This window comes from Entamoeba invadens, assembly GCF_000330505.1.
Source record: "Entamoeba invadens IP1 unplaced genomic scaffold scaff_1105074724775, whole genome shotgun sequence".
Lineage (NCBI taxonomy): Eukaryota > Evosea > Mastigamoebida > Endamoebidae > Entamoeba > Entamoeba invadens.
This window is the reverse complement of record NW_004443536.1, coordinates 187,830-200,626: the sequence shown is the minus strand read 5'-3', so window position 1 is coordinate 200,626 and position 12,797 is coordinate 187,830.

Here is a 12,797-nt window from a genome sequence, read left to right as displayed (position 1 = left end):
ATTATTAATATTATTATTTCACTTGATGTAATATATTGATATTATATATATTATAATAAATTAAATTTATATTCATCGAATTATTTAAAAAATAATATTAAATTTTACAATTTAACTCGCAAACAACCTAATACTACTCTTTTTAACAGTTTTTTAAAAAGCTGTCCTAAAACTGTTTAAATATTTTTGAATTAATATTAGGTGATTTTCCTGAAAAAAAAATAAATAAAAACAAATTATATAAAATTTTCATATAGGGGTGTGATAAAGTGGTTGTAAATGATAAATCCCTTGAAGATTTTGGTAGAACTTCCATTCGAACCAAGTGTAAAACATAATTCAATTATTTTTTGTTATTTTGTTTGTTAAAATAACCCTGGTTCACTTTGTTTTTTGCACACTTTTTGGAACAGCTTTGAGAATGTAAGACTTGAGTTATTTTTATTTTTAATTTTTACCCAATCAGAGAAAAGCCACTTTAGAATATATTTTCGTTGTTTTTTGTTTTCAAAAAAATACAAAATGCGAAATTTTTATTTTTCTTGTCTCGGAGAGGCGTGATGGGTCAAAATGAACAGATTGTTAATAAAAAATAAATTTAAAAGTTAAAAAACAACTTAATTTGTTGAGTCAATAAGAAAAAATGACGACATAACTCAGAAGTATGAATTTGATAAGTAAAAACCGTTTAGATACTGAACATAATTTGTTTTTGTATAGATATAGAAAAAACAGTTTTGTAAGACAAATGTCAAATAAACTTAAAAGGTCTGTTCAACAGGAAAAAAAAGATTTAATGTAATAGAAAAAATGGGGCGCTTTACAAAAAACAAGTTCACTTTATTCAGGAGCACCTTTGTTCAAAGTTTTTTACAGTGTATTTTATTTTGTTTTAACAAAAAACAGGAAAAACAGATAAGATAAAAACAATTTTGTTTCTTGTTAAATTAATAGTTTTTAAATTATAATTATTAATTTTTATAAATGTTCAAAAAATGAATATGTTGGATTTAAGTTCCAAGGAATTGTTTTTTACAAGCCATACAATCCAAAATTAGACATATTTATTTCATATAATGTATTTCACCTTATAATTATTTGAAATTGGCGTTTCAGTAAATATTTAGTTTAATTTAAATTTGTTTCAAACAAGTAATATTATCATATAAATTGTGGTAAAATCTAAAAAAATACAGTATTTTCAAATGAATTTTGAATATGTTGGAATACATTTTTTGTTGAAAAAATAAGGTGTCGACTTAATGGGCACAACGATGTAGTATGTGCATTTATGGGATGTCCTTTTATAGTTTATTGTACAACTAAAATGACTGGAGAACGTAGAATAGTAACATCAATTGATAAGGTATTTGATATTCATTGGCACGAAAAAACTACACTGACAAAGAAAAAATTACGAAAATTGATAGCCGAAGAAATGGAAATAGTCAGAAGTGAAATTTCAGAACAAGTTTATAAGTTAAGCAAAAAATACAACAAAATGGAAGAGAGAGTAAATAGTGAAGGCTTTGAAGACTACAAAACATGCTAAAGAAAAATGGTCTTGTGAAATACAGTGTGAATAATCCCGAGATATCAGCAAAAATGTTAATAAATAAAACAAAATCTGAAATTAAACCTTCTGCTCTTTGCAATGCGAAAACTAGGGCAATGAAAAAAGAAGGAAAACCAATGACACTCAACGAATTAAAGAATGGACATTGCCTTTATCTTGGTGAAGTTACAAATAAGAAATAAATATTGGGTAAAGAAGGAGCATTCGAAATTTTTTCACGCACAAAATCTATACTTGGGGATGGGACTTTTACATATGTCACTTCTGGATTTTCACAATTATATATTATTCACGGTTTAATTATTAACACGTGTTATCCACTTCTATATTGTTTATGCAAATCAAAGGATGGTAAATTGTAAAGCAAACTTCTTTCGCTACTTGAAAACCTTGCAAATGTGCGCGGATAATTAATACTACATCGAGAAATCACATTTGGAGTCGACTTTGAAACCACTTTCATAAAAGCATTGACATATTACCTTACAATGAAATCAATTCATTGTTATTTTTTTTCATTTCACGCAATCTCTACATCGTAATCTTTCGAATTACAACCTGTTAACGTTGTTTGATGGATCGAGTGCTGATTTTGTTTTTTTAACTTATCGGACAATTAGAAGGTTTATGATGCTGCCACTTTTACATTTAGAATTTATTACAACACAGTTGGTTCGCGATATTGTCAATTGCTCGGAAATTACAAACAAAGTAACATTGTCGCACATACGCTCTTTTGTTGAAAAATATTTTTTTTCCTAATTATGTTATTAATACTGCAAAATACCCCAAATTGTTTGGAATTGTTGTGGACTGTCAATAAGAACCAGCAATGGAGCAGAAAGCTCTCATGTATTTCTTAATGAACATTGCAAAGGAAAAATAAGTTTACATGGATGGATACATGCAATTGAACTTCAAATGGCAAACACAGAAAAAGAAGCGGAAAAAGGAGCACATGGACACAGTAAAGCAATAGAAAAAATCAAAAGTGGTTTATTACAAAAATGTCTACAAGAGTTGTTATTCAAACGACATGATGTTCTTCTTTACCTAGACTCATCTGCCAAAATAGTGAATATCAAAACTGAAACAGATGCAAGTATATTTGTTAATGATTGGCATTTTGTTGATGTAAATAAGTGTTTAATTAAAAAAATACACAAAAAATGTTGATATTGCGGTGGAGTCGCTTTATTCTCATTTAGAAATCGACACTTGGTCAACAGTGTTTATCGAAGTCGCACAAGAAGATGAATTTATAATTAAACCACCATTAAATAAAATTGAATTTTACACTCCTATTGAAACACTTGAAGAAATGGAGAGTGTTAAAGTGATATTTGCACATGAATCAACTAACAAATTTGTAGTTTTGTTTATTCACAAAAAACAATTAATAATAAGTGTATATAGATTAAAAACAAAATTGATTTCATTGCTACCAATTCATACACTTTTAACAAAGAAGAATGTGATAAATTCAGAAATGTTTTCAAAAATAATGTTACAATCCCTTAAACATTGAAAAAATCCAGAGAGAGTTTATTGCAACTTATTGGAGATAAAGAAAACAATGAAAACAAAGTAGAAATTACAATGATGGAAGAAACAGAGTTGGGTTTCATATTTGATAATTTAAACCAATCGTTTTATTTTTTTTAAATTATTTTATAATATTATTATTATAATAATACAAACTGTTAATAATGTTGTAGATTAATATAACCAATAATTCTAATTAAAAATATTAATTTAACAAGAAACAAAATTGTTTTTATCTTATCTGTTTTTCCTGTTTTTTGTTAAAACAAAATAAAATACACTGTAAAAAACTTTGAATAAAGGTGCTCCTGAATAAAGTGAACTTGTTTTTGTGAATTACTCCCATTGAATATTCAATATTCCTTGCATCGTTGGTAAAATCATTTTTAGTTTACACAAACCAATCCACTCAAAAACAAAGCTATGGTACGCAATTGTGTCACATTCATTTACATTCATTACCCCCACGCAGATAATCCTTTTGAACACTGATGATTTTTTTTTATTTTCGAAAGTTGCATGAACACAACTTTTCAATCTTACAATATTTAATTACTGTAAAAATCACTTTTTTGATTTATATACTGTTGAATGAAAGCCATTGCCCGATAGAAACACTTTTCAATAACATTAAATTGTGGTGTATATAGCACATTATATGTTACATATAAACTAAAACTTCTACATATATCTTCAACATTATTTTTGTGTATACCAGCATTGTCTAGTATCAAACTAACATAAGAATGTTTATACCATAGATGAATTTGGGTAATAAAAACAACTCTGAGACACTCTAAAAATGATGTTTTTGTTTGTCGATTCTCTCACTAGAAAAACGAGCCCATGGCCAGGCGCCATCATCGCAACGATCGTAAAAAAATTCACCTTTTATTATTGGAAAAATAACATCACAACTTTCTCCATTTTTTTCCTTGTGTTCACGACAAATTCTTATCGACACCATTTTCATCAATATAAACAAACATGAAATTTAAATTAACTAAAATATCTACATGTTATAAAAAACATGCATATGTTCTACTCTTAATTCTTTATATCTTTGTAAAGGTTCTTTTTTAATATTTTTTTGAAAAACTATTTTTCTTGATTATTGTTTCAACACTATTTCTAGAAATTTGTGCTTCTTTCAAATGTGGAATAGGGTCAAATTTTATAAGTGATGCTAAATTGATAAACATTTTTCTATTTGTTGTAAAATTTCTTCTGAAATTTGAAGTGCTGTTTTTTGTGGGTATTTTTCAATTTCTTTGATAATCATATATATTGTGTCGATATCAATTGTATATTTTTTCCTTCCTCTCTTTTTACCATTTTTATTGTCAATTGAAAGTTCAATTATCCTTTTCACTTCCCTGGGATAAACATCAAACTCTGTTGATGTTCTTTTGATATTATCCCATTAATCATAATGACTTATAATCTGTATGATGTGACAAAACCTATCATATTGTTTTTGAGTTTTAAAAGCGTATGGAAATATGCCTCTGTCAAGTTTTGTTTTTGTTGTATATACAAGTTGATGTGGACCGGATATTTCCCGTTAAATAACAACCGCTTTTTGTCCGGAGTGAAATTCTTTGATAAATGCGTTTTTATGATTAATATGTTAAAGCATAATATGACTAAATAACATATCTTTATATAATTACATCACTATAATCTCGTGTGCTAAATATATTATCATAATCAGTGTCTAAATAAACGTTTTCATTAAAAATTGGCGATTGTATATTTTAATCGAAATTGTTCGGAGTTAAATTGGGTTGTGTAATAACAAAAGTGAAATAACTTTGTTCGATAATAAAATGTTGTTGATTTTCGTTGGTGTTTCTGTTTAAATGAAATAGAAATGTGTGTTATTTCATTTGAATTATGACTTTTGAAAAATAATTTGAAATATTTGGACCCTTTACCCTTCATTTTTTTTATTGATGAATGTCGAGAGCAGCAATAACATAGAGACCATTTTTATGTTTTTGAATTTACTGGATACAACTGAACAGAACAAGCTTTACAATATTCATGGTCATAATTTTTCGGCAAACTTTTAATATAATTATAATTATATTCAATTTTTTTGTTTTTTAATTTTTTAATTTTTCAGAATAGTTTTATCAACAACATATTTTTAAATAAAAATTTTTTTTGTTGATTTATGATTGTGAAAAAAATGAAACTTTTAACTCACATCATTTTATTTTGAGATTATTTGTTGATGGAGGTTTTAAAGTGGTCTAATTTGAAAGAAAATCTACTGAAACTTGAAATTTTTCAAAGTTTTTTAATCTTCTTATCGTTGTATCCATTTCACGTGAAGTTGTAAATAAATGTAATATTTGTTGAGTATCTGTAATAAAATCTCAAATAACTTATTATATCTTTTCATTTTTATTTTTCAAATACGATTCCGTATTTAAATTAGTCATTCATTTGTGATCCATTTTTTTGAGTTTTTAATATACAGAAAACAAAATAAGGTGCATAATTTCAAAACGTTTATTAATTTAAGGGTTATTTAAAGGTTTTGCTACTAAAAGTGGAGCATTTTAAAACGATCGGCCAAAAATAGTCACAATTTTTAATCTCAATTTAATATTGATTAAATGTCGTTTAGGGTTTTGAATTAAACTAATTTCATACAAAAAGACGACTGTAAAAACTACCAAAATACAGAACAGTCACTCATCCTTATGTGAAACTTTGCTTTATGCAAAAATTATATGGTTAATTTTTATATACATAAACCATTATTTAGTTTAATATTTTTAACCAAAAAATATTAATATTTAGTTGAAATTAATTAAGATAGTTTTTATTAACTAATATTTATAATTAAAGTCTTCTATAGGGCAAAGTAGGGTTCGCGATTTGGCACGCACACGCGTGTAACTTATGTACACTTTTTTGTCGCAAAAATATTCTTATTTTTTGAATAACAAATTTGATTATGTTATTCACTTTTTGGTTTTAAATATGGAAAAAAGAGATTATCAAATTATTCTGAAATTGTTTGATGATTTTTATCTCATTAAATAAAATTTTTTTCTTGAAGTTTCCATAAATATAACAATAACTATAAAATATATATCAAATACATATACTAATTAATAATTAATACTTTAACCACAAAAACATAATTAAAACAAAAAATTAAAAACGAACTTTTAATATGGCCATTAATCTTTCTTTTTGGCTTTATTATGAAGTCCCTTCACAAATCGTAAACATCCACCAAATGTAATTGTAGGCTTGGCTTTAGACACATTTATAATGCGGTTGTTGTGCATTGTATCGCAGTCTCTTGCATGATGGTTCGAGTTATTGCAGAGAAAACATCCAAAAAGCTTTTTGTTATTTGGTTGGTCGTTTTTAAAATGAGCTTTTTGTCGTTTACTTCTTGGTTTCATTGTCTGCTCCATATATTCAACAAGAGTAGAAGGTCTTATTTGTTTGATTTCCTTGATTTTTTTCTGATCTTTTATTCTTTCAATGGTGATGTTTTTGGTCACAGTGATTTGTTCATTACCAACAATTGTAACAGACTTTTTTGTCTTTGATAAAAATAGTCTTGTTAATTCGTTGTTTTCTTTTTTTTCAATTTTGTTATCAAAAGTGACGTTTTCACCTTCCAATACACGAATAAGAGTATCAACAATTTGCGGTTTTGCTTTTGCATTGGGGTAATACTTTTCAAGTGTATGAATATAGTCAGAATAATTAAAAATTTTTGCCTGGTTGTGGTCAACCACTACTGACTTGTGAGTTGTAAGCAATCCTCCAGATTTAAGGCACTTTGGATGGAACAACCTGAGAGGAATTTTCTTGAACTGTGTTATGTATAGATCGATTATGTGAATGCATGCGAATCCGTTCATTATAAAAGAATTACAAGTGCATCCATTCAACTTTTTGGTGACTTTCTTGCCGTTTTCGATCATTTCAAATGCGTCGTTGTTGTCGTTTTTCATTGTGTCTGTTTCAAACAACAAATTGTGGTTTCGTGTATAATGGTATTGTTTCACTATCGGTTCTTGTGTGCTTTTTATGGTTAATATTAGTCCAGTGACAGTTTCTTTGGTTAGTTTGTTAGGGACTTCATCCATGCAAAACGATCTCAAAAGTATCACATCTTCTTTATTTGCACCACAAAGTCCATTACTTTTTTCCAAGTCTTTAGCACATTGAAAGATGTTTTGGACAACCTGTACAAGGCTTAAAGCTTTAAACCCCATCAGTCTTTTCAACCATCCAAAAAACCCTTCAATTCCATTTAAGGTTGAATTTTTTGTTACATTTAAAGTACAACTTGGAAGCCAAGATTTCGCACATTCAAGGAGCTCTTTGATCATTTTATACTTGGTTGGGGTGGACTCTATTTTGTTGGTGTTTGACTCAATGATTGTTGCCAATAGTTGGTTCACTCTATTCAGGATATAATCGCCTTCTTCATTTTCTCCATTACACAATTCGTTTTCCAAAGGAACGTCGACATTTTCATCTGCGAGTTTGGTCAATTCCTTCAATAGTCTCGCTTCTTCTATAATATTTACTTTTTCAGCAAACACCACTTTGTTAAAAATAGATATAATTGGATGACTCTTTGTAAAGGCTGTGATGAGATTTCTCAGAATGTGACGTTCACAGTAAACTATAGAAACGTTTTCGAAAACTTTAAGAAGAGCGGTCGACTGGCTTTTGCATCTATCACACACTACCGTGGAAAGTTCAATGTATTTTCTTATGTATTCAAATAACATAATAAAAAATTCTGTTGTCCTGTTAATCATCACTCCAAAAAACACACAATGAGAATGTTTGTGTATATCTATGTTGATCCCAAATTCGTTAGTACCACAAGTGTCGTCGAGAATAACTTCTCCAACTTCTCCTGTTTCACACAACGAAATGTTTACAGCAGCACATCCCAAAAAGACTCCACTTGTCGACTTAAACACAATTATGCTCCATTCATTTTGGCTTTCAAAGTACTCAATAAGATCTCTACTCTGTGCGCGTCCATTGTCGACTTTGTCTTTTCTAAGAAGAGAACTCAACTTCTTGCACTCAAATGGAAGGTTGTATCCTTTTATGAGTTCTTCGGGTTTTCTCCCAGTTTGTATTTTGCTCGAAGATTTGCCATTTCAGTGTCGGTAAAATAGTGGTAAACTGTTGGTGGTAGCTTGGTGAATCCATGTGTGTGAAGATGTTCTATCATTATTTCAACAACATGCTGTCTGTCTTGTGAAAGAATTAGTTTGACGAGACATGGACATTCTGGATATACACATTTAAAGAATTGTTGTGGGGCATTTTTTCGACTATTCTTGGTGACAAATAGTGCGAACTTGCCACCATGGAGTTTTACTGCGGAGGCTTTTTTCATTTGATGTTTTTGTGTTTCAAATGAATACTCCATAAATTCATTAGACAGTTTCACTTTGACATACTCCGGTGTCTCTTGGTTGAATTCCGAAACCATTTCAGCAACATTTTTGGATGTGTGGACTTTTGGTTTTTTGGCCGAAAGCATTGATTTTGTTTTTGTGAAAAAACAAGTTTTTGAATTTTTAATTAAAAAAATATAAGTTTGGTTTTAAAACATTTTTAATTTTTGTTATTGAAGATGATTGTTTTTTAATTCAAAATTTATTAGATATAAAAGTTTGATTGAAAAAACAAAATTTATTAAAATATGATAAACAAAACCAATAAAAAACAATTCACAAAAAGTTGGATAAAGATATTATTGCAAACAAGACATTAACATGCATGGCTTTTTTAATTGAGTTCTATACTGGATAAAAAAATGTCGTAACTTATGTAATGTGTTTGAATAAAGTAACATGTTGTTTTGAATTATTATGTACCACCACACACTCAAAATTAGACGATAAAATTATCAATAATTGGCGATTTTAAAGGTGAATGTTAAATGTATGATCAATGGTTCTCGAGTCCTGCACTTATAACTTGTCGAAATTAACCATCATTTATTTGTTAATTTTCAGTTTAAAGTAAATGTGTATTTGTTTATAAACAAATCAACATTTTGTCCAAAAAACTATTTATTATTAAAAATTTATAGTTATTGTTATATTTATGGAAACTTCAAGAAAAAAATTTTATTTAATGAGATAAAAATCATCAAACAATTTCAGAATAATTTGATAATCTCTTTTTTCCATATTTAAAACCAAAAAGTGAATAACATAATCAAATTTGTTATTCAAAAAATAAGAATATTTTTGCGACAAAAAAGTGTACATAAGTTACACGCGTGTGCGTGCCAAATCGCGAACCCGGCAAAGTATAACATAAAGTAGAGCTACGATACTGTATTATTAATTACTAAAAATATTACTTAGTTAAAAGTTTTGTTTTAGAAAAATAGTCAACTTTAAACTAATAATTTTAAATGGATAAGGCGAACCAAAAAATAATCACTATTATATTTTAAAACGTCCCACATCTTTTCTTGGACATTATGTTCGAAAAAGAAAAACGATGAAAAGATAAGTTTGTATATTATGATATATTTTGTCTTAAAGGTTTAACAACATTTTAATAATAAATTGGATTTATAATCACAACAAGGGAGCCGTGGTGCAGAATTCATTGTCACAACAAATATGCTGGAAATTATATGAGTATTAATTTATGATGGCTTAATATAATAAATAATTTTGTTTTTATAAAATGTTTTTTTGATTTAATAAAATTATTTTTTTAAACAAATTAAATAATTTATATTACTATGGTGGCCGGATATTTGATTACGGACAATTGATTCATTTGTGTTTTATTTGGACAATTGATTCTTGTGATTATTTGGTTATTAACAATGCTACAAATCGGGTTTTTATTTTTATATTAGTGTTTTTGATGGACATTTGATTCCAGAATAATACTATCAAAATGAAATAACGAATTGTTATTAAGTTAATTTTCATATAAATAATCAGGTTTGATTAACAATTTTGTTTTCTATGGACAATTAATTCCACGTGGATAATAATCATGTTATTAATTTAAAAAAATACAACTGATTCGATATATTCATTGATGTTACCATGCAATGGATTTCAACAACCATACATGCCAATATACCCATGCAATTATTCCATCTGTCAACAATATCAACAACAAGTACCATACATGCAACCTTGTATTTATCAACCACATTTTTACAATTTACCAAACCAACACATTGGATCAACGGTGTAACATCTTCAGTTAACTAATATTCCACTTTCATCATTTACACAAAATGTCATAAATGATATAAATAATAATCTAAAGCTGTTTACAAACATAAAAGCATTGAATTCAAAAATTTCAGGTAGAAAAATACCATCAATTGATGACTTTGTATTTCATAGAATTGGACTTTCTTTTTTAAATTACAAGTGTAAAGATATTCATTGTGATGTATCAATTAAAATAGTTGAATTTGATGGTCCAATTAATTATAACATTAAGACAAAAATGTTTACCAATCGTGACTTTAAATCACACCCATTATATAATGATTATTTAATTAAGAAAGATTCGGATTTTGCTGTATTTGAAAATAAAGATAAAGTCAATAAAATTAATGATTTTGAATCATTGCTCATGGATGGTACATTTAGCACTGCACCCATTTTTTTATCAAATGTACATTATACATTGTATGTTGAAAAATGGAGAACATTTTACTTTGGTTCATGCCTTACTCATTGAAAAAAACAGAATCATTATACAAATAAATGTTTAATTGTATTAATGATTACTGGAAAAATAACAATAAGTATGTTTTATTCAAAAATGGTGTTGTTGTGATGATTAATTTTGAAAATGCTATTCAAAATGCACTCGAATACTTTGGCTGTATTACATAGGGGTGCTATTTTCACTTGTGTCAACCTCTTTGGAGAAAAGTCAACACTTTGGGACTTTCGAGCCGTTTTAAAGAAGATCAACAATTTTATAATATTGTTAAATCTCTCATGTGTTTGGCTTTTTGCCAGTTTAAGATGTTAGTGGTGTTTTCGAGAACATTAAAAATATTGCACATATTTATAGTTACTCAAAGTTTACAACTCTTACGAACAAACTTGGCTTGGGAATGTTTTTTTTCAAAAGAAATGTGGAATTAATAATGTTGTAAAACAAGAACAAACAATATATGTGAAAGTTTTCACTCTGTATTTGCAAAACGATTACAACACAAACATCCAAGCGAAGTTGAATGGTTTGATAAAATTATTAAAATAGAAACAAAAGAAAATGAACAATTTAAAAACATGCTTGATGGAGTGTTTAAAAGAAAAAGATCACAAAATGTATCAAGAAATACATTTATAGAAAATTTAACATATAACTTTACCAAAAAAATTAATTACAAATCAACAATTTATATCACAACTTTGCAACATTAATTACTTGTTGAGATCTTCTTATTTTGAAATGGTTCCCCAAAACAAAAACACGATTAATGAATTAATAAAAACACCAATTACACAATCAACGGAATTGAATGTTGAAAAAGACAATTGTGTTTGTATTGATAATGAAAAAAAATAGAACACTCGATCGAAGATGTTACAAATATTGGCATTAAAATTGTGAAGTCGTGGATTGTTGCAATGGATCAATAATACCATTGGTTTTAAAAACAAAAGAAAGAATTGATAAATTAAAAATAAACACCCAAACAGCCACAAAAGAAAAAGTAAATAAAAAACCAATAAACCAATCAAAACAATACAAGCAAGCGGTTGTTGTTCGTTAAATTATGAGAAAAAACAGAAAAAGCTTAATCAAATCAAAAAAGTATTCATTTTATTTTTATAAATCAGTTGTATTTTTTTTAAATTAATAACATGATTATTATCCACGTGGAATTAATTGTCCATAGAAAACAAAATTGTTAATCAAACCTGATTATTTATATGAAAATTAACTTAATAACAATTCGTTATTTCATTTTGATAGTATTATTCTGGAATCAAATGTCCATCAAAAACACTAATATAAAAATAAAAACCCGATTTGTAGCATTGTTAATAACCAAATAATCACAAGAATCAATTGTCCAAATAAAACACAAATGAATCAATTGTCCGTAATCAAATACAGTAAGACTTCGATTATTTCCAAACCTCAACAATTTCAAAGATCTGATTGGTTGTTTGAAGTTTTTTGGTAAAATGCGAGGTAATCTTAAGTTAGTTAATTTAAATTATTAGCTGATATAACAATTTACTAAAAAATTCAAAATCTTCAATTTGGAAAGTGTCAAGGTTTTTAAAATAAAAAAATTGGAAATAATCGAGGTCTTACTATATCCGGCCATTTATTACTATATATTTATTCAAAATATAAATAAACATCTTTATTTAAACTATTAAAAATACCATATTTTTATTATAATTTAATTTTTTCTGCATTTATTATATATTTTGAAAACCGTTTAATTAATAAGCGTTTTCAAATTAAGACTTTCATTTAAGCCACTGTACAAATTTTATTATTTGGTTAATAATAAACGGATAAAAATCCTTCTTATAATATTTACCTGTTAGACAGTTTTAAAAACTTGATATTACATTTCTTGTTGAGTTGGTTTTATCTTTTTATTCTTCTTTTTTAGAATTATTATACAGTAGAA